General features: G+C 47.2%; 2 protein-coding genes and 1 long non-coding RNA gene across 3 annotated transcripts in view; 2 read left to right on the forward strand and 1 right to left on the reverse strand.

Annotated features, from left to right (window-relative positions):
* The window catches only part of LOC119453871 (zinc finger protein 675-like), a 2,199,134-nt gene that overhangs the window by 1,810,610 nt on the left and 361,450 nt on the right, over positions 1-27,074 (forward strand). The gene's annotated exons all lie outside the window — the stretch shown is intronic.
* The window catches only part of LOC119454549 (gastrula zinc finger protein XlCGF57.1-like), a 1,708,166-nt gene that overhangs the window by 1,446,729 nt on the left and 234,363 nt on the right, over positions 1-27,074 (forward strand). The gene's annotated exons all lie outside the window — the stretch shown is intronic.
* LOC125945274 (uncharacterized) lies at positions 24,206-26,066 on the reverse strand. The gene is made up of 2 exons (XR_007466771.1): positions 25,915-26,066; positions 24,206-24,362 (listed from the first exon to the last, which is right to left on the reverse strand). It is a non-coding gene; the product is annotated as an uncharacterized LOC125945274 (long non-coding RNA).

A 27,074-nucleotide genomic window follows, 5' to 3' on the forward strand; every position in this document is an offset into this window, starting at 1 on the left:
CACGCAGTTAATAAACCTGGTTTATTTCACTCTAGTATTGTTTTCTTCGATCATTGTCCCTGATCAATATCCAGCAACAAGAAGCGCACGTAAAATGACACGGTATCAATAATTAAATTTTCAACGTAGCCTCCATGGTGCGGAGATACCAGTTACTTTTAGAGGACAGTGGTAAAAACAGCAGTTCACCTGGCTAAAACTACATTTGGTACCGGCCGTCAAGAGTCATGGGCACACCGAAGCAACTAAAACATTAAAAAAAAAAATCACTGCACAGATGTTCTGCGAGAAAAACTGGGCGTCCCGTGCTCGCTAGCAGACGACGCGCTTGACAAGGACAGCAAAATTGAAGACGTTGCGTTGTATATTCCATGCCTCAAATATATATGTTTGGCAAAATGGTGTAAACATAAATTTGTAGCTGAAATAAAGCACTATTTTAAGAGCGTAGTATGCGCAATCGGCCTCGGCGCCCGCAGCAAAAGTACGTTGAATATGCCGCGGAGCGCGTCTCCGCCCCAATCCAGTTCGATCGCAGCGCCCTCGCACTATTTTTCCACACGCGGCGCCTCAGCGGCAGAGAGCGCCGTCCATTGACTAGTACACTCTACTCAATATCACATGGAGGAAGGAAAAATCCATGCAATGTCATCACTCTACTCGACCATTGTCTAGTACACTCTACTCATAACATCTATCCATCTAACCAGATCTTTGACAGCCATAGAGTTCTTACTATTTTTATGGTCTAGTTCCAGTAAGTTAGAGCGCGCCACTTTTTTGATTCCTACGTAAGTTCCATGCGCTTTCGCTGCTGATTGTCGTACCACTGTGACAAGTACAGTTTCCCTTCTCTATGTACTACGGCAACGTATCATCTTGGAAAGAGGTGAGAGTACTTCTAGGAGCTTTGTGTTTTGTACGATTACCTGTTCTTTTGCTGACACTTGTATGAGCAACCGCGTTTGCGAATGCGTGGGATATAAAGTTAAAGCCACTGCAATAAAGTGATCCTAAAATGCCGGCTAGCGCGGAAGAGCTGCCGCAGTCTCGCAGAGATCGCAGGATAATTTATATTCGTGCCTTCGATGAGCACTGCTGCAGTTCCTACGCGCTGCCCTTAGTTAAAACGATAGAGTTCCGCTGTTAGTAATGTCACCTGTAATACTGGTAATTTGTAACAGACGTATGTTTTGTCGTGATGTAAAAAAAAAAAAAATGCCCAAGCACCCCGTACAAATGATTGACCAGCGAAGCTGAAACGTGCGGCCCCGGTGTTTAGCAGTGGGTTAATCCCAACGCTGTATTGAAGCGCTTCTCAATTATTGGTTACATGTTTGTGTTTCTAGTGGAACGCAAGCGCCAATGGCGGGCGGATGCTGCTAACCACGACACCGAGCTAACTCGAGATATCGAACGCATGCGACAACGGCGAGCCGAGGAGGCGGCGTTGCGGGCAGAGCAGCGTCAACGCGGCAATGGCGGGAATGTGTTCGTTGGCCCGCTTTCGGCGGGAGTTTCACGAGCGGCACTTCGCGCGCGTGGTTGGGTACGACGCAGAGAACGACGTCACTAACGGCGCTGCGAATGGAGCGCGCGCTTGGGTGCGACGTAGAGAACGACGTAACTGAGGGCGCAGCCAATGGAGACCTTTATCGAAACATGTGGCGAACGGTTTTTTCGTTTCGCCTAACCATATGCAGCTTTCGCTGTAAAAAGTGGCACCTCCCACGCGCCAGCACGTGCATATGCACTGAACTGTTAGCGCTGAAAATGCCGTCTCGTGGTTCGATCTTTTATTTTTTCTCCACCTTTTTGAGATGCGACTCTTATGCGTAAGTCAGTGGATGGTTGTGCTGTTGTGCTCAGCAGTGGTCACAAGCATGGCTGCATTAATTTGTTTCCCTTCTTCGCTGCACTTGTGCTGGCCACTCTAGCTAGTAGTGTTGTCAGCTCTTTCCATTTGTTGCACTAGTTGCTATCAGATAGTGACAGTATATTTCCTTCACTTAAAGCTTCTTAGCAGGTATTATGTGTGAGCTGGGGAGTTGTGTCGTGCAATGTGTGCATGGTGAGCGAGCAGGTAAACAACCTCGCATCAAAGCTAAACATATATGAGTGGACGAATCAGCACATTGCTCTATTATACACATGGCCGTTTCTTTCGTTGTTTACGTATCATGGGCATAACTTTGCATTCGTGAGCAACATTGTAAACAACACCAAGAAAGTAGATGACACAGGCACTGTGTGCGCCTTAATTTTTGTCTGCTGTTTTAGGATAATAATTACGAACTACTTAGATCAACACTATACGCTCGCGATGTGTACAGTTGAAATAAATTTTTTCACGGTCCCGTGAGGATCATATGTTTCAATTTGTGACAGTTACGTGGGGAAGTGTCATGGGCCCATATCCCTGGCTGTGTGTACAGCCATTTGTCTAATGTGTTTTATTTACTTCGCTGCTGCCGTCTTTACAGCTTCTGCGGATGTTTGTTGTGCCCATGAAGATCTATCCTGACTCTGCATCGTTGACAACAAATAGCCGCAAGTGCTGATTGCGGCTCGTCGGCTCGGTCCAGAATTTGGTATGTATATATCCATTTGCTCAAGGCGTGCTGTTTCTTTTAATATCTGTGCTGCTGCAGTAAAGGTGGAGTTAATCGTGGTTTGAGTGATGTATGAGAACATTGTGCTATACAGGTGGCAAGGCTTGTTCAGATTTAAGCTATTAAGGCAGGCCATTTAAATGTTGGAAGTTATAATGTGTTAAACTCGCATATAAAATTGTGTAGGCCAGAACACTTATAATATTGTATTGCACATGATGCCTGAAGACATCACAAAAGACACAGCGGAAAAAGAATTCAGAAAATTTGTTTCCAGCAGTCCCGAGACAATAAATCGTAGAGGAAGAATTGTCTTGTGAACTACCAACGACCATTCTCAGCTGTGAGCCATTTTTTTATGGGACCACGGTTGTTTACCAATGTCTTTTGCATGAGGGGCACTATCGCTTGCCAATTGCATCCTCGGCTCCTGGCTGAGTCATAAGAATGTGTCCGTCTGCACGATGCAATGGCTGTGCCATGAGCGATGTTGTGTGTGAATGGTGGGCAAAAGCCAGGGAATACACGGGGAATGTGGGGGATGGAAATTCAAGAGGATCAGCAACACGAGAACAAGGTAAGAGCAGGAGCCAACATTTCGACAGCTGGACTTCAGAATCAGTTTATTCAATACAAAAACGGACTTGTCTCCTTGAAGGCCTTGAAAAACACAAGTCCACTTGTTGAAACGTTGGCTCCTGCACTCACCTCGTTCTCGTGTACCTCATCGTCACAAAGATAGATATGTTTATTCCACTTTGCATGTGCGATGTATGCCTTTAATCGTTGTATTGGTAAACACCAGCAACTCTGGTTACAAATCAACATGACAGCACCTACGCAGAACGGACCGCCCACTTCGACCCGAACTTGCACTTAATTGCTACTCGTGCTACTCGCCAACAGCAATAAATAAATGGGGAAATCAGCCATTGCTTTGTTTCATGTCTCCCTGAGGACAAAGCACCAGGTACGTTTTGTCGTTATTTGCGAGATCAGGTATTTATTTTGCCATGCAATGGTTCTTGGAAATAGCGCAATATAGTTTATTAACCATTGCTGTTTTAGCGTCAGAACACAAATCTGAAGCAAATACAAGCGTCAATTTGGAACTTACAGGCCACACAGCGCACCACAACGACTTCATAGGTTCAAGGCGAAAGGCACTCGCTTTGGATGGTACCGCAATGTATTCGACTCCGGCATTGTCGTCTGCTCGAATGTGCGCTCTTCGTTGTCGTCTGTATGCTCTTCGCACCCAGACGGACGGCGGAATCCTCGAATTCCTGACGTAGTTGCTTGTTTCATTGTTTTCTAGGATTTTTTAGGTTAATAAGCCAGCCACAGTAACTGCAATGAGCGTGTATTGAAAGCATGGCGAGCAGACGCCGTTTACACGCTGAGCAGACGACGCAGCGCGGAGCAATACGTGTGCATGGGCTAGTCGCCCTTCCCATTGGCTGAAGACCCGGTAGCCTCCACAGTGCTGAAGGGATCTTCTCATATATTACTGTATATGCTACCAAAGGTGGTATATACAGTAATTACAGTAAGTTGCTGTATATGCTACATTTGGTAACATATACAGTAACTCTATACCCTATATTCAAACAGTGGCACCTTTCTTATTCCTACGCAAGTTTTATGCACTTCTGCTGCTTATTGTTGTACCACTGTGAAAGGTACAGTTTCCCTTCTCAATGTACAGTGTAGACCGCTTATAACGTAAGTTGCCGGAGTCGCGAATATCTGCACTATAAGCAGTACCGCACTATAACCAAAACGACGATTTTCAAGCCCTGCACGTATGCAAAACATGTAGACCAAGCATGTAGACACGCTTGTACTATCGCGCGCACCGCCATTACGTTTTCGCCAGTGAGCTGGCGAAAACATAATCGCGATGTAGCCGGTGCTCTTCAAGCTCGACAGCTTTGCACCGAGTCAAAGCGAAACAACTGTTTGCCGCAAACGCTGCGGAAAAAACCATGACCGCTATCGACGCGGTTTTGAACGGCGACCTTGCGGTGCTGAAGGCACGAGCCCGATGCACGCACCAAGTCGTCCAGTCGCTGCAACAACTGGCCGTCGAAACCGCGGTCACTATCTATGCGATCAGCAGCTTTTTAGGCACGCGGCCGATGCGCGTACCGAGTAAAAATGAAACTACTGTTCACCGCAACCGCTGCGGAGAAAACCGCGGCCGCTATTGACGCGATCGTGGATGACGACTACGCAGTTACGAAAGCCCGTGGCCAACGCGGTGTTATGCACAGCGGTAAGCGCAAGAATACAGGCTTTAACAACAAAAATAGGCTCGAAGCATTCCGGCGTTGCTGTCACTTAACATACGGTTTCAACTGATGGCTGTGGCGATGCGGACTCCGCCGCTTCGTTTTGGTTGGACGCTAGCGCCGTTCTTGCTCTTTTGCGTCGCACATTTGCGGCGCTCCTCGCTCACCGAGCTCCAAAAGTAATCCGAACCGATGTGCGGACAAATAAGTTCGAATTAATGAGAGTTTGATTGCCTTGAATAATGCATATGCTGGCCGGGAGCACGCACCTTGTTGAGAAGCGTGCTCGCTGCCGCTCTTGTCGGCGTGATTTTCCCGTAGAAGCCACATTATAACCGGTATTTCGTCTCACGCGGCTGCACTGTAAGCGGTATGCGTATACATGGAGTTCTATGGGAGGGTAAACGGGAGTCGGAAAAGGCCGCGTTGTAGCCAGTTCTGCACTATAAACGGTTACGTTATAAGTGGTCTATACTGTACTAACGCAACGTATCTGGGAAAAACGTGAGAGTACTTTTAGGAGTTTTGTGTTTTGTACGATTACCTGTTCTTTTGCTGACACTTGTAGGAGCAATCATGTTTGCAAATTCGTGCGATATAAAGTGATCTCAAAATGCCAGCTAGCGTGGAAGAGCTGCCGCAGTCTCGCCGAGATCGCAGGATAATCTAGGGCACAATCTTGTACGCGTTCCAAAATGGAACGGAGGCGTTCCGTTCCATCGAGCCGCACACGATTGGTTAATTTCAACCGCGACGTTCAAATTGACCAATCGTGTGCGGCTCGATGGAAAGGAACGCCTCCGTTCCATTTTGGAACGCATACAAGATCGCACCCCTATTCGTGCCTTAGATGAGCACTGCTGGGCCGGTATTATGTAGCGATACATTATGCTTTATTCTATACTAGTCTTATCATCCACCGCTCACTGCCGGCTGATCCCGTTTTGTAACATGAGCGGACCGTCGCTCTGACCCCTGACCAAGCACGAAAAACGTGAAAAGGCATTGGCATCGGAAAGGCATCACTACAAAATACCAGCCCTGCAGTTCCTACACGCTGCCTTTAGTTGAAACGATAGAGTACCACTGTTAGGACTGTTAGTAATGTCACAGAACACCTGTAATACTGGTAATTTGCAACAGGTGTGTGCTTTGTCGCAATGTAAAAAAAGTGGCAGCTCTTACGCACCAGCACATGCAATGCACTGAATTGCTAGTGCTGCAAATGCTGTCTTGTGGGTCTTTTTTTTTTCTTCACCTTTATGAGATGCGTCTGCGAAATTCAGTGGATGGTTGTGGTGTTGTGCTTAGCAGTGGTTACACACATGGCTGCATTCATTTGTTTCCCTTCCTCACTGCTTGTGCTGACCACTCTAGCTAGTGTTGTCAGCTCTTCCTATTTGTCGCACTCAGATAGTGACAGTATATTACCTTCACTTAAAGCTTCTTAGCAGCTCTTAAGTGTCAGCTGTGAAGTTGTGTCATGCAATGTGTACGTGGTGACGAGCAGGCAAACAAACTCGCTTCACTGTTGCTGTTGCTTACGAGCGCTTGCAAAGGTAAACATATACGAGTGCACGAATCAGCTCATCGCTCTATTATACACATGTCCGTTGCTTTCATTGTTCACGAATAATGTGTGTAACCTTGTATCCCTGATCGACATGTAAACAACAAGAAGGTGGATGACACAGGCACTGTGTGCGCCTTAATTTTTGTCTGCTGTTTTAGGATAATAATTACTAACTACTTAGACCAACACTATACACTCGCGATGTGTACAGTTAAAAGAAATTTTTTCCCCGTTGTGTGAAGAGTATATGTTTCAATTTGTGTTAGTTACGTGGTGAAGTGCCCTGGGCCCATATCCCTGGCTGTGTGTACAGCCATTTGTCTAATGTGTTTTACTTTGCTGCTGCTGCCTTTTCAGCTTCTGCTGATGTTTGTTGTGCCCAGGAAGATCTAGCCTGACTCTGCATCGTTGATAACAAATAGCCGCAAGTGCTGATTGCTGCTGGTTGTCTCAGTCTGGAATTTGGTATGTTTATCCATTTGCTGGGTTACAGAATGGACACTAAGGGAAGGGAAATGCAGTCGAGGATGGCAGAAAACTAGGTGGGGTGATGAGTTAGGAAATTTGCAGGTGCAAGTTGAATTCAGATAGAACAAGAAAGGGGCAAAGTATAAACCGCATGCACGCCATCTTGCGCACGACAGCGACAAGCGACACGATGGAGATGGCTGTCGCATTTATGCATCACCTACAAGTCATACCGCACGTGCACGATGGCTTTGAGCGGCTTTGAGCCCTGCTTCCAAATTGAGATGATTTCTTTTGTGAGATATTCGATTGATTCTGTGTCTAGATTCTTAAGTGTTTTATTGCTAATGGCATCGGGGCCAGGGGCTGATTACTTTTGAGGTTGTGAAAGGGGGGCAGTACGAATTTCCTCCATCTCAAACTCGATCTAGTTCCAGGTTATCCGTGCCCATATAGGTCGGGTATGAGCCGCGGCTGTAAGCGCCAGTCAGAGATAGATATTTATTGGTCTGCTTGTCAATGAGGTCTGTGGGAGTGGAGTTCTGTAGCGCCACGTGGATTGCCTTATATATGGCACGATGTTGGCTAGATTTGGTGCTAGTGCTGTCTAGAAGGTGTTTAAGCAGGTTCCAGGGACCATTGTTCCGCATCTGCCCATCGGTGGCGTTGCAGACATCGTCCCACTGCTGCCTCGAAAGCTTAGAGCAATATTCCTCTGTTTGCTTGTTAAGTTGCGAAATCTTTTTTCTTAACCTGCAGTTAAGACGCTGTCCCTTCCACCTGGATGTGAGGTACTGTTTGGTCTCGAGCATGTGGGCTAAGTGGCTGTCAACGCTGTCTATTGGCAGGTCTGTCTCTATTTCCGAGGTGGCAGCTTTGATATTGCTACGCGAGAGACATTCATCCTGGGGCAGACGACGAAGAAGACGGTTCTCTCTGGTGCTGGTGGCTGTCCACCATCTTGGCTACTGTGTCTCTCTTATACTGTAAATACAGTGTAAATAGTCCCGCCTTGTGCCGTTTTACGTAACATCTTTTTGGTGGAAGTGCTGGGTAGTTCCCTGTTTCGATCACGGAGCTTCGCAACAGCCGCCTCATCACGCTTGCGACCATGTCAGTCGGTGCGGGCACATCGTCTTCACCCCCTGCCCCTCCCGTCGCTCCGACCTACATCGTTCTGCCTCCTGCTCGTGATCCTGGCGTATTTTCCGGCCAGGATGGGGTTGACGTCGACAAATGGCTCAACCTTTACGAACGGATCAGCGCCGGCTACAGGTGGGACCCGACCCTTATGCTCGCCAACGTGCTTTTTTACCTCGATGGCCCACCGCGGGTGTGGTTCGAGACGCACGAGGCGGAAATTACCAGCTGGGACTCTTTCAAAGAGAAGATCCGTGACCTTTTCGGTGACAGCACTGGTCGGCAGCTTGCTGCGCGTAATGAACTTGCAACTCGTGCACAAACATCCTCCGAGTCATACGTCTCGTACACTCAGGACGTTATTGCTCTTTGCCGCCAGGTTGACGAGCACATGTCTGAGTCCGAGAGGGTTTCTCATGTGCTCAAAGGTATCGCCGACGATGCTTTTAACCTGCTCGTCTATACCAACGTTGATACCGTCGACAAAATCATCAAAGAGTGCCGGCGGTTTGAACACGCGAAGAGCCGCCGTATTACCCAGAAATTCACCCGGCTGCCCAATACGGCTGCAACTTCATCGTGTGATGCCGTTCGCCTGCCGCCCACCTGTGACCACGTTACTCGCATTGTTCGTCGCGAGATTGAAGCCGCCTGTCCTGCACCTATTCAACCCCTTGTGTTTACAACCCACGCCAGTGACCCATCGCAGCCATCGGTGTCCCTCATCCAAGCTGTCGTCAGGCAGGAGTTTGCTAATCTTGGCCTTCCATCAGCGTGCCCACTGACTCGTCCTGACGCTCGACCTTATTCCTCTGGACCCACTCGACGCTCCTACACGTCTCCCGGCTCCTTCCGCAATCCTGCGGAATGGAGAACGCCCGACAATCAGCCCATCTGCTTCTCCTGCCATCAGGCCGGGCACATTGCTCGTTATTGCCGTCGCCGTTGGACCTACGTATCTCGCCAGACCTCCATGTACCCTACTCCTTTCAGACGTCCAGCCGCTGGTTCCCCTACTTACTACTCGTCGTCCTCCCACGAGCCTCTTCCATCTGACGCCACTGCTCCTGTTCGCCGCTTCTCCCGCTCCCCGTCGCCGCAACGCCGCCAATCCCGCTCTCCGCAGCCTCGCCGCTTTTCCTCGCCGTCCTTCTCTGGACGATCACCGCAGGAAAACTAGATAGTGCAGCTTATGGAGGTGAAGCTGCAATGCCATCGTCCACTGCAAATCCTCTACTGACGCTCCCCACTCACCATAGCCTTCTTGAAGTCAAAGTCGACAATGTTCCTGTGACCGCCCTCATCGACACTGGCGCACACTTGTCTATTATGAGCGCCCCTTTACGCCGCCGCCTGCATAAGATTATGACGCCGTCTACGACACAGACAATACGTGTTGCCGATGGTGGTGCTGTTCAAGTGATCGGAATGTGCACCGCCCGTGTCAGCATTGCCGGTCGTCACACTGTTGTCCTTTTTGCCGTCCTTGCTCACTGCCCCCATGACCTTATCCTTGGCCTTGACTTCCTTTCGGCACACTCGGCCTTAATTGATTGTTCTTCTGAAACGCTCTGCCTCGATCTTCCTCTTGTATCAGATGCCTGCGATACGCCCATCAGCCGCTTAAGCCCCACCGATTTTGTTCGCCTACCACCGCGAGCCGTCACGTACGTGTGTTTGTCATCGACCCCTCCCGTTCCTGACGGCGACTATATCGTCTCTCCGATTACAGACGTCCGCCTGACGCGCAATATTACTGTGCCACATACTATCGCCACATTAGTTGATAACTGTGTGTTCCTCCCACTACTAAACTTTGGTCTGACCCCCCAAGTGTTGCCCCAGAAGATGTCGCTTGCCCACCTCACCGCGATAACAGACTATGACGTCGAGGTTGTCGCCATAACTGCACCTGCGGAAGCTGCAGTTTCCCCGTCACCAAGTTCCGACGACAGCATTTTTCGCAACATGATTGGATCAGACCTTTCGCCTGACCAGGCCGACGCTCTTTGCCGGGTTTTGGCCTCATACAATGACATTTTCGACATTCGTGATCGACCCCTGAGCCAGACTAAGATTGTCACCCACCGTATCAACACTGGCGACTCTTTGCCCATTCGCCGTCGACCTTACCGTGTGTCCGCATCAGAGCGCGAAGTGATTCAAAAAGAAGTGGCTAAAATGCTTGCGAAGGACGTCATCGAACCATCTTCTAGTCCTTGGGCCTCTCCCGTCGTATTAGTAAAGAAGAAAGACGGTTCCTGGCGTTTCTGCATTGATTATCGGCGCCTCAACAAAATCACCAAGAAGGACGTGTACCCTCTTCCGCGTATTGACGACGCCCTCGACTGCCTCCATGGTGCCACCTTCTTTTCATCCCTGGACCTTCGATCTGGCTACTGGCAAATTGCTGTAGACGACCTGGATCGCGAGAAGACCGCCTTCGTGACCCCTGACGGCCTTTACCAATTCAAGGTCATGCCTTTCGGTCTCTGCAACGCACCAGCCACGTTTGAGAGAATGATGGACACACTGCTTCAAGGATTTAAATGGTCGACGTGTTTATGTTACCTGGATGACGTGATAATTTTCTCCCCCACTTTCGCAACACACCTTGAGCGGCTTTCGACCATTCTAGCAATCTTCCGACGAGCTGGCCTCCAGCTAAATTCCTCGAAGTGCCACTTCGCCCTTCGTCAAATTACTGTCCTGGGCCACCTCGTTGACGCTTCCGGTGTCCGACCGGACCCAGCAAAGATACGCGCTGTCACGAACTTCCCCGTTCCATGGTCTGTCCATGACGTTCGTAGCTTCGTGGGGCTTTGTTCCTACTTTCGCCGTTTTGTGAAAAACTTTGCGGCGCTCGCACGTCCACTCACCGACCTACTCAAACAAGACGTCCCGTTTTGTTGGGGTCCTCTACAAGCTGACGCCTTCTCTGAGCTCATCGCCGCCCTGACGACTCCACCTATTCTTGCCCATTTTGACCCAGCTGCTCCCACGGAAGTGCGCACAGATGCTAGTGGTCACGGCATCGGTGCAGTTTTAGCCCAAAACCAACAAGGCGTTGACCGTGTTATTGCGTACGCAAGTCGTCTCCTATCGAAATCTGAACGCAATTACTCTATTACGGAACGGGAATGTCTTGCCCTTGTCTGGGCGGTTTCGAAATTCCGTCCTTACTTGTATGGCCGCCCTTTCCGTGTTGTCACCGATCATCACGCTCTCTGTTGGCTTTCTTCATTGAAGGACCCTACTGGACGACTTGGTCGTTGGGCGCTGCGCCTTCAGGAGTACTCTTACTCAGTTACCTACAAGTCTGGCCGCCTCCATTTGGACGCGGACTGCTTGTCCCGCTACCCTGTTGACCAACCAGAGGGACCGGACATCGAACCTAACCCCTGCGTTATGTCTATGTCTCAGTTTCTCCAGATTGGTGACGAACAACGCCGTGATGATGCTTTGCGATCGCTCATTGATCGGCTGGAATCCGCACCTAACGACGCCTCACTGCGCATGTTCGCCCTCGTGAATGGCACACTTTACCGTCGTAACTTCCAATCAGATGGCCCTGAGCTGCTTCTCGTTGTGCCTAAACAGCTGCGTTCAACGGTACTGCGTGAGCTTCACGACGAACCAACTGCTGGTCACCTTGGTGTGTCCCGCACGTACGATCGTGTCCGGCGCCGCTTCTTTTGGCGCGGTCTCGCCCGGTCTGTACGACGTTACGTGACCTCCTGCGACAAATGCCAACGTCGGAAACGTCCTGCCGCACCCTCGGCTGGACTGCTTCAGCCGCTTTCCATCCTGACCGAACCATTCTTCCGGGTTGGTTTGGACCTTCTCGATCCTTTTCCTGAGTCACGATCCGGCAACAAGTGGGTCGCCGTTGCTATCGATTATGCGACCAGGTATGCAATCACTCGAGCGCTCCCCACCAGCACTGCTACTGACGTTGCCGATTTCTTGCTCCACGATGTTATTCTGCACCATGGCGCCCCTAGCCAATTGCTCACGGATCGAGGCCACGCATTCTTATCACGAGTAATCGACGATCACTTGCGCTCCTCCTCAACGCAGCACAAGTTGACCACTGCCTACCATCCCCAAACAAATGGCCTCACCGAGAGACTAAATCGCACCCTCACGGACATGCTCTCAATGTATGTTTCATCTGACCACCGTGACTGGGACTTGGCGTTACCTTACGTGACTTTCGCGTACAATTCCTCGCGTCACGATACCGCCGGTTATTCACCCTTTTATATGCTCTTTGGCCATGAACCAACGTTACCGATGGACACCATACTACCGGCTGCTGCCGCGCCGCCTAGCGAATATGCACGTGATGCCAACGCTCGTGCCGATCACGCTCGTCAGATCGCCCGCTCTAGGCTGTTGGCCTCGCAAGCGACCCAGAAGCGCCTCTATGACAGCCGGCATCGCGACGTTCGCTTCTCACCCGGTGCCTTAGTTCTCCTGTGGTGTCCATTCCGCCGTGTTGGCTTATCCGAAAAGTTGCTATCTCGATACACGGGTCCTTACCGAATCGTCCGCCAGGTCACGGACGTCACCTACGAGATTGTTCCCGTCTCTCCGACTTTACCGCTGGCGATCGCTCCCAGTGACATAGTTCACGTTAGCAGACTGAAAGCCTACCGCCTTCCTCCTAACGACAATGTGTGAAGTGCGCCGAGACGGCGCTTGCACCGCCGGGGGTAATGCTACGCGAGAGACATTCATCCTGGGGCAGACGACGAAGAAGACGGTTCTCTCTGGTGCTGGTGGCTGTCCACCATCTTGGCTACTGTGTCTCTCTTATACTGTAAATACAGTGTAAATAGTCCCGCCTTGTGCCGTTTTACGTAACAATATCATCCTTTATCTGTTTCACCCATTCTTCTAGTGTGTTGAAAAATTCGCCAATTTTTCAACTCTTTGTCGTCAAGCAACTGCTGCCTCCATGTGTGGATACAAGAATTTTTTTTGCGCTCTGTAGTTTAGGACTTTCATTCCACAGCTTCTTTACACTGGCATTTCAGCGACCGCTCGTGCATCTGCGTGTGTGTGGGTGCATGGTGGTTAGTTTTGGTTTTGTCTCACGGGCTGTTTCCATTCAGTGTGCGAGTAAAAACAGATGTCTATTTGGTTTCTACTCTCTCCAAGGGTCACCGCTAGATGCTTGCACGTTTATTGCTCTTAGGTAAGTGCTGGTACATACAAGCGATGCCACAGTATATGAACAGTGCTGTCATGCCTGTGTTTCTTTTCTCAAGACTCGTGAAAACTGATTGCCCCATGTTCACGACGGGACGAAGGATTACTGCAAGTTTCTGACTGGCACACAAACATTGGGTTTTCTTGCGTGCGCTCACACACGATTCGATTAAGCTGTGGCCGTGCACACTGGTTGCTCTGCTGCAAGTGAGTCGAGCGGTGATTCTTTGATGATGACTACTGCCCAAGTGCCAAATCGAAATATATTTATTTCAGTGTAATTTAAAAAAAATTTATAATTGTTTATGCAAACCCATCTGTATTCATGAAAAAACAATGCATGTTTACCTGCGGAAAATATTTTTTGTCACTTCGTCATCGCTCTAAAAAAAGTTGTTACGATTTCGCAAAATAGGTAAGTCTGAGGATTTTAACAAGTTCGACCTGAGGGGTTGCATATGGCAAAAATACTACGTTTGTCAAAAAGAAACCAAACTTTTGAAATAGCGCGCCAACCGACAGAGGGAGTGCGCTGCGGCTACTGAGCTCATGTAGCGGCAGGTTTAGACAAGCTGCCATTTGCCACGTTTCGCTCCGACTGTTAGTTGGCGAGCTACAGCCGCTGAAGTGAGCACATGAACAAGCTGTTCTTTGGATTGGTGCGAGAACCTTTGGCCACCCACTGCGATGACTGCACTTTCGTTTCAACATCATTGCCATAAACCCATTTCTCAAAAAGGCTGCCACTGGAAATTGAACCTGGCAACATTAAACACATGAGCCCTCTCTATTGAAGCTAGCTTTGTGGGGCATCTTTTTTTTTTTTTTTAAATACTAAAATATATATATATTTTTTTGCAAATGCTTTATTCATTCTTCACATGAACATGATTACAAAGATATCTGGACCGATAGCCAGGGAAGGCTAGATCACCCATTGCTCAAGATATCTGGCAATAATCAGGTAAAAAAATGTGAAGCTTATACAGAGCTGACTAACGGCCACATCCTCTTATGCAGAGGTCTTCCCGATAAGAGGGAATATACAGTAGTGTGGGAGGCGGCACAAAGAGGTAGCCACAGTGGTCACAATTTATTTAGACCGGCCAGCCCTGGTGTCGCTGGATCTCGGGAGCGGCAGATACTGTGGCCGCTCGGGTCAAGTGCGCTAGCATGTTCTTTTTCTCGCGCTGCATGCACGTGGGCCATCTTCACTGGCCCTGGAGGTGATAGTCGCACCGGTACAGGGCCCTCCTCCTAGTGCGAAGCGTGAATATGTTCAAAAGGCGCGTGTGCAGGAAGGAGAGAGACTGCAAACCTATATACTCATACATGAGTGGCAATTCATAGCGTCCATTAAGAAGTCCAAGTAAAGTCCGTGATGCAGCGAAGGGCCCAAATAGCTCTCTGGTGGTCATAGCTGAGAGTTTGTGGACAGAGAGCGCATTGGTCTTGTGCGTTGTGGACGTTGTCTTGCGTAGTCAATGTCTGCGTGCCCAGTGCAGTGCAACTCGGCAAGCAGAGTTGATGCTTATTGGCAAGTTCTTGGCACGTGCCGAGAGTTCAATCCGTTGAAAGGAACAACTCTAAGGACGTTGTCATCGAACGGCTTGCAACGGTGGCAGTGATGGAGAACTGCTAGTGTCGCTGTGACTTGTTGCCCTTGCTGATGCCTGCTGCTTCACCATTTCAGGTGCGGGTACGGCTGTACAGGACGGTGTATTGTTCCGACCGGCTATACCTTGGTCTCAAGATGGCGTGGTCAGTCCGGCCGCTGCTTGTTTGTTGCGTAATTTGGCAGGGCTTTCGTCGGAGGGGCTACGGAAGGCAGACGATGTCGTCGTCGGTAGTATCGTGGTCATGCACTCCAAGAAAGATCTACCAGACAGCACCGGCAATGTAGGTTGTGAGCTATGCACAGCCACAGTGATGCTGTAGTGCAAAATCGCGACCAGCCGCAGGTTCTCGTAGATGCCCGGGCCTGGTAGAAATCTGAGCTCCGAAAGAAGGACCATCTGGCAGCTCGCGACTTGCGTGGAGATATCGCAGGTGTTGGTCGCTCACATTGATGATGTAGAAGGAATTCTCTAGCTGCAGAAACCAGGTGGCAGAGCTGCTCCTGCAAAGCTTCGGTAGGCTTTGCATCCACAGAAGGTGCAAGCACAACATCGGAAGGCCCGCCTACTGCTGCTTGTGGTGAAATATCGAATGCCGATAGCATCAGGGTTATGGTGATCTCCTAAGGCATTGCAAAGGTTGTGCTTGCGACATTACCGTGCCTGCGAGAGTGAAATTTGCACTTTGTGGCGCCGATGGGAGAGCCTCTGAATCGGTGATGAGTGAGGTGCCCCTGAACGGAAGGCAGATAGCTTGCGGGAACGTCCAAGGAAGGATAGTAGGCGGGCCATTGAATAAACGAAAGCACTTGCTGTTGGCCCCGTGGATTCCTTGGAAAGAGTCTGCGCAGCTTCCTTTGAGATGAGGAGGAGACTCGCGGACCGAGTAGAGGTTTGATGCTGGGGCAGGCGCATGCTGACGATCGGCATGGGTGGACACAGGCAATGTGGGACGACAAGACGCGGAATGAGCCGATGGTTTAAATGGCGAGTGCTGTTGTGATTGAGCATTCGAGGTGGTGTTGTGAGCAAGGACAGCTGCCCGCAAGTCCTTGTAGAAGTCGGAGGTCGGGTGGTGGCAGCCGCAGCCTTGAATGCAACCGGAGTATGGTACTTTGTTGATATGGAAGTGGCTGTCAAGCTAGATGGAACCAGATGTCCGGCATGTCGATGTAGAATTCTCGGACACCGTACAACCATGGGACATCTGCTGGACCGTACAAGGCCACGTCATTCTTGCCTTGGCAGAGTCGCTGCATTGTGGCTGGCATAGCGGGGTTCGGTCATCCAGTGCCACCAATTTGTGGGAGGCAGCACGAAGAGGTAGCTGCCATGGCCACGGTTTATTTAGAGCGGCCAGCCAAATGGTGTCGCGAGATCTCGGGAGCGGCAAATACTGAGTGCTAGCATTTATTTATTTAGAAATACTGTTAACCCTCTCTTGAGGGTCATTACAGGGAGAGAGCACATTTTCCATACAGAAGTTTACACACATACACACTTACATACCCGTACATACACATATATGTATATTTAGGTAATACAACCAAACAACAAGACATTTAATACAATAATCATAGCTAAAGCTCAGACTAATCATCATAGTAAATTAGATAAATGTACATCAAGTAAACGCATGAATTCAATAACATAATTTGTATTGACTACATCATTCGGAAGCCCGTTCCATGCCTCAATTGCATCAGGAAAGAAAGAATAGCAATACATATTTGTTCGAGCAACGTAAGGCTAAAGCACTCGCGTATGATTCGCCCTCTCACTTCGTTTCCCTGGCAATAGCAAGTAGTCGTTTTTGTTAATACTAAAATCGCCTTTCATCAATTGAAAAAGGAACTTCAACCTACTTTTAAACCTGCGCTTGTTTAGCGATTCTAGATCACACAATCTTAACATCACTGTAACAGAGTCATGCTTTGTATACTTTGAACATATAAAACGGACCACAAGACGTATTCTTTCTCATTTATTTTTCAATATTTTCTGATGAGAGCTCCAGACAACACTAGCATATTCAAGTGTCGGTCGTATGAACGTCTTAAAATCAATAAGTTTGACGTCCCTACTTGCACCCAGCAGTTTTTTTCCTTAGAAAATATAGCACCCGTGATGCCTTGGAGCATACATGATCAATATGTTTATGCCAGTTTAAGTTATACGTAATTATAACACCCAGGTACTTGAACACATCTACTGTCGGCAAGGCGTGATTTCCGATGTGATATTCATATGTAATTATCTTTTTCTTTTTAGAAATGTGGGTAATTGTCGACTTTGAGTAATTTATTTCCATTCCCCGAGTTACACACCACATGTGTGTAACGCCTGTAGACACTGGTTAATTTTCAGCTGATCATCCCCATTAGCTATTTGTGCGTAACTTAGGCAATCATCAGCGAACAACTTGAGCTTTACAGGATGTTTTACTATCTCTACAATATCATTGACATATACCAAAAATAATAACAGTCCGAGAACTGAGCCCTGTGGGACTCCTGAAAATACTTCCAGTGAGCCAGAAACGACATCTTCTATTTTCACGCATTGCTTCGCATTTCACGCATTTCACTCAAGTATGCTTCGATCCAACACAGTACAGATTGGCTAAGTCTGGCAAGATGGAGTTTATATATCAATCTATTGTGAGGCACCTTATCGAAAGCTTTAGTAAAATCGACACAGATGACATCAAGTTGTTGTTGCATGTCCAATACAGTCGCAAAATCATGAATCGTTTCGATAAGCTGCGTTGTAGTTGAAACACCGCTCCTGTAAGCATGCTGATAAGAATAAAAATAATTTTTGTTTTCCAGAAATGTGATAATGTGCTTGGCTATGACGTGCTCTAATGTTTTACAGCAAATGGATGTAAGTGAAACCGGTCAGTAATTGTTTGCAGACAATCGATCACCACTTTTAAGCACAGGAATAATGACAGCTTTGCGCCAGTCAGATGGTACCGAATGAGTGAAAAGGAATTTCTGTAAAATAATTGTCAAGTAGTGCGATATCCATTCCGCATGACGTTTAAAAAAAAATGGTAGGTATTTCATCGGGCCCACTCGCCTTTTTAGAATCAAGAGACAGGAGCTGCTGAAATACTCCTTGGCTGATAATATCTCCCATCGATTCAGGTAAGTAGCACGTCACACTTCCGTGTTCCTGGCCGCTCTTGCGTCTTGTGAAAACTGACTGAAAGAAACCGTTCAGACTATCTGCAATGTCAGCTTTTTGCGTCAGAATTTCATTTCCACATTTCAGTTCCATAATGTTCTCCCGCCTATCAGTCATATAAAGCCAAAACTTTCTAGGGGAATGCTTAAGAAAGCTACTGAGCTTGTTATGAAAAAAGTTGTGCTTAGATGCCAACAGCGCATCCTTGTGTTATTTCCTTTGAGTCATGCCTTCTATGACACAGTCTGTTTAATTTCTGCTTCTTATGAACAATATCTCGCGTTATCCAGGGATTACACTTCTTTATTTTCTTCTGTCTGCTAGGAATAAATTCGTCAATGCAATGTTTGATACCTTTGAAGCGCTGCGATAACTCTTCTACAGTTTCCTGCTCGGATATATGCTGGAATTGGCTAAATGAATACCCTAGTGCGTCGAGAATGGAAGTATCGTCTGCATTCGCGTAATCCTTCACCTGTACAGTCCTATAAGCTCTAATTCGCGGCACATCTAATGGAATGGTAACAGAAACCATTTTGTGATCAGAAATACCATCATCAACGCACATCTCATAATCATCTATTTTATTTGATAGGAACACCAAGTCCATTATCCACATAGACAAAGGCGTTACTCTCGTATATTCACCGACTATTTGCTTTAAGTTCTGAGCAAACATTATTTCTAACATCTTTTCACCACAGTCAGTCTCAATGTGACCAAGCAAGAAAGCAGACCAATTTATATGCAGTATATTAAAGTCTCCAGTCAGTGTAAGCCTGGTGCTCCCATTTACATGACCACAAAGAAAACTATTCAACTCGTCAAGAAACTCGGGTGCTGTAGCGGGTGGTCTATACACAACCCCAACAAGGTACACAGTGTTTGAAACATTTATTTTACACCACGGCTGTTTCTGGGACACTGCTTTGAACTGCCGTTGCCACAATAGAATTTTTGACGATTATAGCAACTCCGCCCTCTCACGAGTCCCTGTCTGATCTAAACATCTTGTAGCCTTCCGGCACGACGCAGTCATCAGTAACACCATTGTGTAGCCATGTTTCGGTTATGGCCATTACATGTGGGCTTCTCGAAAGAAAAATATATTCAAGTGCAGTTCCCTTATTCACAATGCTTCTGGCATTCAATAAAAGAAGCCTGAGCTATGCCTGCGGTGATGACTCTGGTGTCCGTAGTACGTCGCACGACGTGCGATCTTCCAGAGTACTGCGCAAGACGGCGGCAGCAGCCCCAGAGGCATCCATCTGTTTTCTGTTATCGTTGTGGCTTCGACACAAATATTGTTCATCTTTGTTGATATCCCACCCATATAAGCGACCATTTATTCTAATTTATCATGCACCAGCATATCCTTAGCACCGCTTGCCCGTTCTGAAGCTGAACTTTTACATAATTTGCGCCTTATTTCTACTGTTCGCGGGCGTAGTCGTGACTAACGGTTATAGATGTTCCTTTCAGTTTCCTGCAGTTTTGTAGAACACTTTCTTTCTCATGATAATCATAAAACTTCATAAATATGGGCCTAGTCCTATCTGGTCTTTCTTTGCCAAGCCGGTGAATTTTTTCAATTGTTTTGACTTCAACACCAAGTGTTTCTTTAAAAAGGTTACGTACTATGGCTTCCTTTAACTCATTCACGGAGGCTCCTTCACTTTCAGGGACGCCAAAAACCAAGAGATTATTGTGCCGACATTGGTTTTCGTAGTCTGCAAGCTTTCCGGTTTGTTACTGCACGATATGTTCTAGATTTTCGATTCGTTTGTTCATCTCCTGAATTACTGTAAGATATCCGCTTAATCGTTCTGTTTGGGTGTTCAGTTCAGTGATTTCTTCCTTAATAGTGTCTATTTTACGATCTGAGGCAGCTTGATTGTCTACAATTGCTTGCAGCATTTGCGCATTCGTTGGCCCAGGGTTTTCCTCAATGTCCCCAGACAACAGAATCAAAATCACAGAACAACACTGGCAAAGAATAATAAAACATCTGCCAGGGCACGGCACTACTAACAAAAATTGGTCATCACTTCTAAAACAAACGACATTTGGAAGGTAACCGACCTGCATAGGCATAAACAGAGCCTTAGCCATGTTGTTCAACAGATGCGTGCCGTGCCCTCTGAAGAAATCGTTGCTGCGCTGCTGCTTTAGTAGATCCGCCGTTGATGACGTCACACTCTGCGATTGATGTCGATCTATCGATGTTCCAGAAAGAAAGCTAGTCCAAAGAAGCACGGTGATGTAAAGGTAGCAACCCACAGCATAACCTGCGTAGGCATAAGCCTACGCAGGTTATGCTGCGTAGAGCCATCGAACAGAGCCTTAGCCATGTTGTTCAACAGATGCGTGCCATGCCCTCTGAAGAAATCGTTGTCGCGCTGCTGCTTTAGTAGATCCGCCGTTGATGACGTCACACTGCGATTGACGATCCTCCAGTAGTTAGCACGCTGTCATGTCGATCTGTCGATGTTCCAGAAAGAAAACTGGTCCAAAGAAGGACGGTGATGTAAAGGTAGCAACCCACAGCATAACCTGAGTAGGCATAAGCAGAGCCTTAGCCATGTTGTTCAACAGATGCGTGCCGTGCCCTCTCATGTTTTTTTTTGCGCTACATGCACGTGAGCAGTCTTCTTCACCGGCTCTGGAGAGGATAGTCCCGTCGCTACAGTATGATTTGTAATTCATAAGGACATAGCGGGCAACATTGATTAATTCTGCAATATTGACATTCGTGTAAATATTTGATGTTGTTAAATGTTTTTCATGTTTCTCTGTTAAAATGTTGTCACTCAGCTTAAGACACACCTTTCTGTATCGGAAGTTTCTCGTATGTTATCGCTGATTCTCTCCGCTGTCTGTTATCACCGAACCTTGTCTAATCAGAATATATGTGTGACACGAATTGTGTAGTACTTTCTGGAAGCCATGAAGGCACCAGCAATTACGCTGGACCCTTCAACGAGTCATGTATAAAAGTTGATGTACTTGATTCGCCGATCGGATTTCGACGATTGATGAGTGTGCTCGCCGCGGTCATTGTGTTGAGTGGTACCTGTTTTGCTGGCCACAGGTTTGCCCAACGCGTTGTGCCACTGTGGTTGTTCACTGTCACTACAATGCGACAGTTCTAATAAAAGGGTAGCAGTCGTCGTAATAAAACTTAATAGGAGATTTAGATTACAGGTAGCACAAACCTATCCAACCTCCAATGATGATGATGGACAAATAAAGCAGTTTCATGAGGATGTTGAATTAGCAGTGAGAAAGGTGCAAACTCAGTATACTGTAGTCATGGGTGGCTTTAATGCAACGGTGGGAGGAAATTGGGTGGGAGAATAGGTGGACTGGCAACTATGGCATCAACTCTAGAAATAGTAGACGAGAGATGTTGGTAGAGTTCGGGGAGAGGTATCGCCTCCAAATTATGAATGCCTTCTTCCAGAAGCACAATAACAGGAAGTGGACCTGGAAAAGCCCTAATGGGGAAACAAGAAATGAAATAGATTTCATACTCTGTGCTAACCCTAGCATAGTGCAGGATGTAGAAGCGTTAGGTAGGGTAAATGGTAGTGATCATAGGTTAGTGAGGTCTAGGATTGTTCTCAATTTGAAGAGAGAAAGACCAAATTAGTTAATAGGAAACGGGCCAACCTAAACATAAAAAAGTGTCTGAAATATGTTCTACTGTCGTAAGCCTTCTACAGAAAAGAGGTTGCCCTGCTTTCGCGTATTCAGTGTGCATTGGCCCTTGTAGCGCCTTCCGGAGTACTGAATCGAAAGGGTTATTTTGTGGTCCATTGCTATACTTTGTAAAGTGCCCCTGCATTAATTTATTCTATTGTTGTATTTACCTCTTGTTCTTGATGCTGTAACAGGACTCTAACCACTCCAATTACTTTCTGTAGGCCTCACAAATGCGATGAGCCTTGGTGAATGCATCAATGCTGCCAAAACGGCATGCCACGCCCTTTCCAAGATCGCCGGTCAGGCTGAGGTTGGCCTGCAGTGCAGCTTGCCTCTGGCTGACAAGTCTGTCGGGTGCTCCTTGAAAGCATGGAGCGAGTCGAGGAGCGTGCAGACTACGGAGGCTGTGAATCAGTCAAGCTCCACCTCAGGTGGGCAGTGACCGGCACTTCACTTACTTTTGTTTGCTTGTGTGAGTTTGTGGTTAATGGCCAAGTCTACCTACCTTGGTACGACCTGCTCAAGTGTGTATGACATTCTTTTGCCGAGGACAAATTAGCAGGTTTGTGTTTCTTGTCCACATTCTGATTGGGGCAAAATGTAAAAATGCTGCTCAACTGAGCATATTGAAGCACCTCGGGTGGTAGAGCTTAATCCAGAGCCCTCTTGTCCTGGTATTGTTGTAGACCTTATGTTGCTCTACACTAATGTTAAGCCCAGCGAGTCTCTTGGTTATGCCTAAATCAGTATATTAGTGTAAGAACGTGAGTATAGATCAGTGCGGAATGTAAGTTGACCCCTGAGCTTGAGGTGAACAAAATCTAAACAAAAAAGTTCTTTAATGCTGGTAAGTGCAAAACATACTTTGTTTTATCAATATGCTTAATTCATTGAGGGAGGTGAAACCCACAGGGGAACTGTCAGGATTCTTGTTCTGTGACAGCTTTGAGTCTCGACATCCCACAGCACATGACTAAACAGGACTAGGCATGCTCAACACTGTCACCGTGCCATGAGCAGTACTCACTGGGCACCTGGGGGTCATGCCAGGTATCACTTCAGCCGACCTGTAGGTGTCTTCAGGAGAATGCTAGCCATACACTCGTTTTGATGGTCTCCCGTCGATAGCAGCTTCATGTATTTCACGCAGTGTTTGCAGACTACAGTGGCCGACGGGACCTCTTCCGTACCGCCGATTTGTCCCAGTGCATAGTTGTTCCGCAGCACTCTTGTTACAATGTGCTAAAACCTCATCCACCTTTGCTAATGCTAAATGTCGAGCATTTTCACTTTGAGAATTGAAACACTAGTGAGCAAATTCAATTGCCTTTGCATTGAATTGAATCTGCTGTTATCAGGGGTGCGATCTTGTACGCGTTCCAAAATGGAACGGAGGCAGTCCGTTCCATCGGGCCGCACACGATTGGTCAATTTGAACCGTGATGATCAAATTTTGGAACGTGTACAAGATCGCTCCCCAGTAGAACTCTTGCATGTTGCAAACAAATGAAGATTGTGCTAAAGGTGTTTTGCAACACCTGACCGAGGCCCAGCCTCTCCTTGTGTGACGTCACTACTTCTAAAGTAATTTTTCGTATTTGGGCCACGTTGGCTTAGTAAAAGGTTGCGAAAATTGTCATATTCAGTATTGAGCTCCTTTAGAACACAATGTAGTCAATCTTTACCCCTAAAGAATTAACTGAGGCCTAAAAGACGCTGTCAAATTCCATGACGTCACGGTGAGCTGGTGCGGGAACTTCAAGGTGGCATTGCCACTCGTCTCCGTGTCTTTCGTTTCTTTCTGGCTTACCAAGGGGGTTCTCGTGATAAGGGTCGTGTTTTCGGTGTTGTGGAAGGATAATCTACTGATACAGAAGAAATAATTTTTCCCTTTAGTGTCCCTTTAAGCTACTGTGGGACATAGCATCTGGTTTTTCCTCTTTTCAAAGATAGCATCAACTTTTTCTGTATTGTGCAGTAATGTATTTGTGAAGCTTATTGACTGTTGTTATGCTTAACGAAACAAATGTTAACAAGTTAAAGAGCTCAAATCATGCAAACAATTAAGAATGCCCAGGTGAAAATTTCCAACTGGGAATGCAACTGGTTCCAGTTAAACTGGTTTATGGAACAATTCCCAGTTGATTCCCATTGCAACTGGCCCGTGCAGAAGCCTACCAAAAGTGTATTCTGCTGATGGATTTCACACAACTAAGGCAGTTCAGCTGTCATTACTTAATTCCCTAGCAAAAATTCTAATACAAAAATGAATAGCCTATTAGGTTATTGAAACTAATAGTCTATTAGGTATATTAGTGTATTAGTCTAATAGGTCTATTGGTGTGAAAGAAAATGTTGCAATGTACCAGATACATAACGAAAAACACGTAAAATTGCTAAAATTGCTAGAAGCATTTATTAGCACAGCATGTACGTATTTTAACAGATTCCTCTTTCGAGATCTTCGTCAGGTCAGCAATCTTGATTGAGAGCTTTTCGTTGACTTCGACCAATGGACATCCTTTTGAGGAAGTGGCTAAAAAACCTGCGCACAAAAATGCACACATATAGGAGCAGTTAAAAACAGGGGTGCCAGTTCTACCACTAAACGTTTAAGCTGGCAATACAGTAGAACCCCGCTGTTACGTTTTTCACGGGACCGTAAAAAAAAAAAAACGTAAGAGCCGGGAAACGCAAGAGCCAGGAAACAAAAAAAATTGAGAAATGGGAGTAGTGTTGAACTGCACACAATATTATTTTAATTCTTACGTGCGACAAAAAGTAGTTTCGCCCGACAGCCGAAGTATCGATTGCGATGAGCTATACAAAGTAAGAATAGTATTTATCGTCTGTATAAACTTGTAAACATTCGGTTATTAACTAATTAACAAACATGGTGTCAGCGCCCACAGGCAAACATGAACACATCACACTCGATGAGCGCGGACACGCGCAGTTAAGCGCCGCTGCAGAAGCGAGCGAAGTGACCTTCGTGCTGTTGTCTATCGCTTCAACCCAAACTGAGCGCCGAGAACACGCAGCACGCACAAAGCCACGAGCCGCCGACGCACCTACACTGCGTAGAATCTGCCCCCACGCAGATCGCTTTCAAGATACGGCCCGCGGGACCGCGCGCGCGCCGCCGCGCAGTATGATGCCAGAGCACAACGCTGCCCGCTACCCCCCCCCCCCCCTCGCTCCCTCGCCGGTGCCTCGAGCGCAACGGAAGGAGGCGCGTTTCCTCCCTGCTTTTCTTTCGCGCGCGAGACGCGGTCGTCGGCTCCCCTCGCACGCTTTCACTCGCACATGCAGCACACGGCGCGCGGCGACGTATGCTGTATGTGCGAGTGAAAGCGTGCGAGGGGAGCCGACGACTGCGTCTCGCGCGCGAAAGAAAGCATACGGCGCGCGGCGACGGCGTTATCGCCCTTGGACTTTATACGGAACATCTATGAGCCAAAACCAATTTTAGGGCCGCAACGCGTCATAGACATCTTTAGATAGCAAAAGCGGATATCAAAGGCCATACTTTTGCTGGCGGAAACCGAAAATACGTAATAAATGTCGCCCCCAGCACTTTGGGCGGCCAATGCCATCGTCAAGCAACCAAGCCAAGCGACATGAAAAGTCAAAATGGCCGCTCGGGCCGGCGCGGTGTGGCAGTTCGCAACGTATGATGCGGGAACGGTCCCACAGTTGCGACGTAACAGCGGGGTTACCAATGCATTGAATTTGCTTCTACATTAGAATAATGTGGCTCCGCAATTACCAAACTAATTTTAGGACAGTGTGATATGTGCCAGCTCAAAATGTTTATCATAATAAAAAATGACGCCATGTGACACGACAGGACAATTATAAAGCACACAAAATCAACATAACATGTGTGTTCCGTCGAAACAGTCGGCAGATATAAGGAACTCTAGACAGAAATCTTGCACAGCTCGTTGTCGGAAACAGGCATGTCATTGCTGCAACGCACACAGCAATCGGCCCAACGGCACTGCACAGAAGTACTTACGTCCACTGTCAGGGTAAAAAAAAAAAGAAAACACTTCATACTGTGCTATAGAAGCATAAATAAGAAGTATAATTACCTCGAAATGGTAAATCGGCGCCGGGGAAAACACTGCACATCGATACATGCTGATAGATCCACAAAGCCGCGAAGGACAGGGGTGAAATAGTTGCCTTGCGTTGTTTTGAAGTCACAAAAGCAGCCCTAGATAAAACTATCCAAATATACTACTGTACGTCGAGACTGCGCAGTCGCTCACACCACGGGTTCCTTAAAAACACATCGTTCATTCACTAACACGCACGCACGCCTCGCGTGACGCCTCGCCTTGACATGGCAGCCGCCATTGCACATGTGCTGTGCGCAACTACGGCTGACTACGGTCGCAGTTTTATGTCCTTCCCGCCCGCCGTGTTCCCTTCTCTTCGATACTGCTCTTTAATGTCAATAAATATTGCGGCCTTTTATATGCGGTATCAAGTTAGCAATTTAGATTAAAAGTTTAACATTTATTTTATGCGCACTTCAATAGAAAATACGACACTGCCGAAACTTCAGTGGCAAATAAATATGGTTGCTGCTATTGCACCGTCGTTCGTAAGCTCACTGGGCACCGCGATCTATCTGCCTTGCAGATTACGGCTGGTTGTTCCGTTTTTTTTTTTTCTTTTTTTTTTTCATGTGGATCGAAGTATTCGCTGTGCTGTAAACATTAGCTGTTTCCTCAACGACTCATCGCGACGAGGCTCAGTGAAGCAAAATTGGCAAGACCATGTAGGCGCACGTCGTTTTTGTGTATGTCGCTGAGAGATGGCCAGTTCTAGCTTAGTGCGCTGAAACTAATGCAAACGTGCGAACGCAATCTGCTGCACAATTGTACATCAGAATTTTTAATTATTCAGTGATTAATTAGAAACACCTCTCCATGCAAGCAAGCGGTCCGCTAGTATTTTTTATCAATTAACTTTCACCAGCAAACAAGAGCTGTGGAATCAAGCAATACACGTTGTATCAGACCAGCAACAATCTGCATAAGGCCAATAGGACCTATTAGTCTAATAGAGAAACTAGTAGACACGCAACACCGCTTGTATAAGACTAATAAGTATAATACACCGTGCCTATTGGTCTTACAGGTAAATCAGTACGAATAATAGAAATTTCTATTGATCTAATACAAAACTTGTACAACTAATACAAAACTGTATTAGACTAATTAATACAAACTTATATTAGAAT

Source organism: Dermacentor silvarum, chromosome 5 (genome assembly GCF_013339745.2).
Source record: "Dermacentor silvarum isolate Dsil-2018 chromosome 5, BIME_Dsil_1.4, whole genome shotgun sequence".
NCBI classification, from domain to species: domain Eukaryota; kingdom Metazoa; phylum Arthropoda; class Arachnida; order Ixodida; family Ixodidae; genus Dermacentor; species Dermacentor silvarum.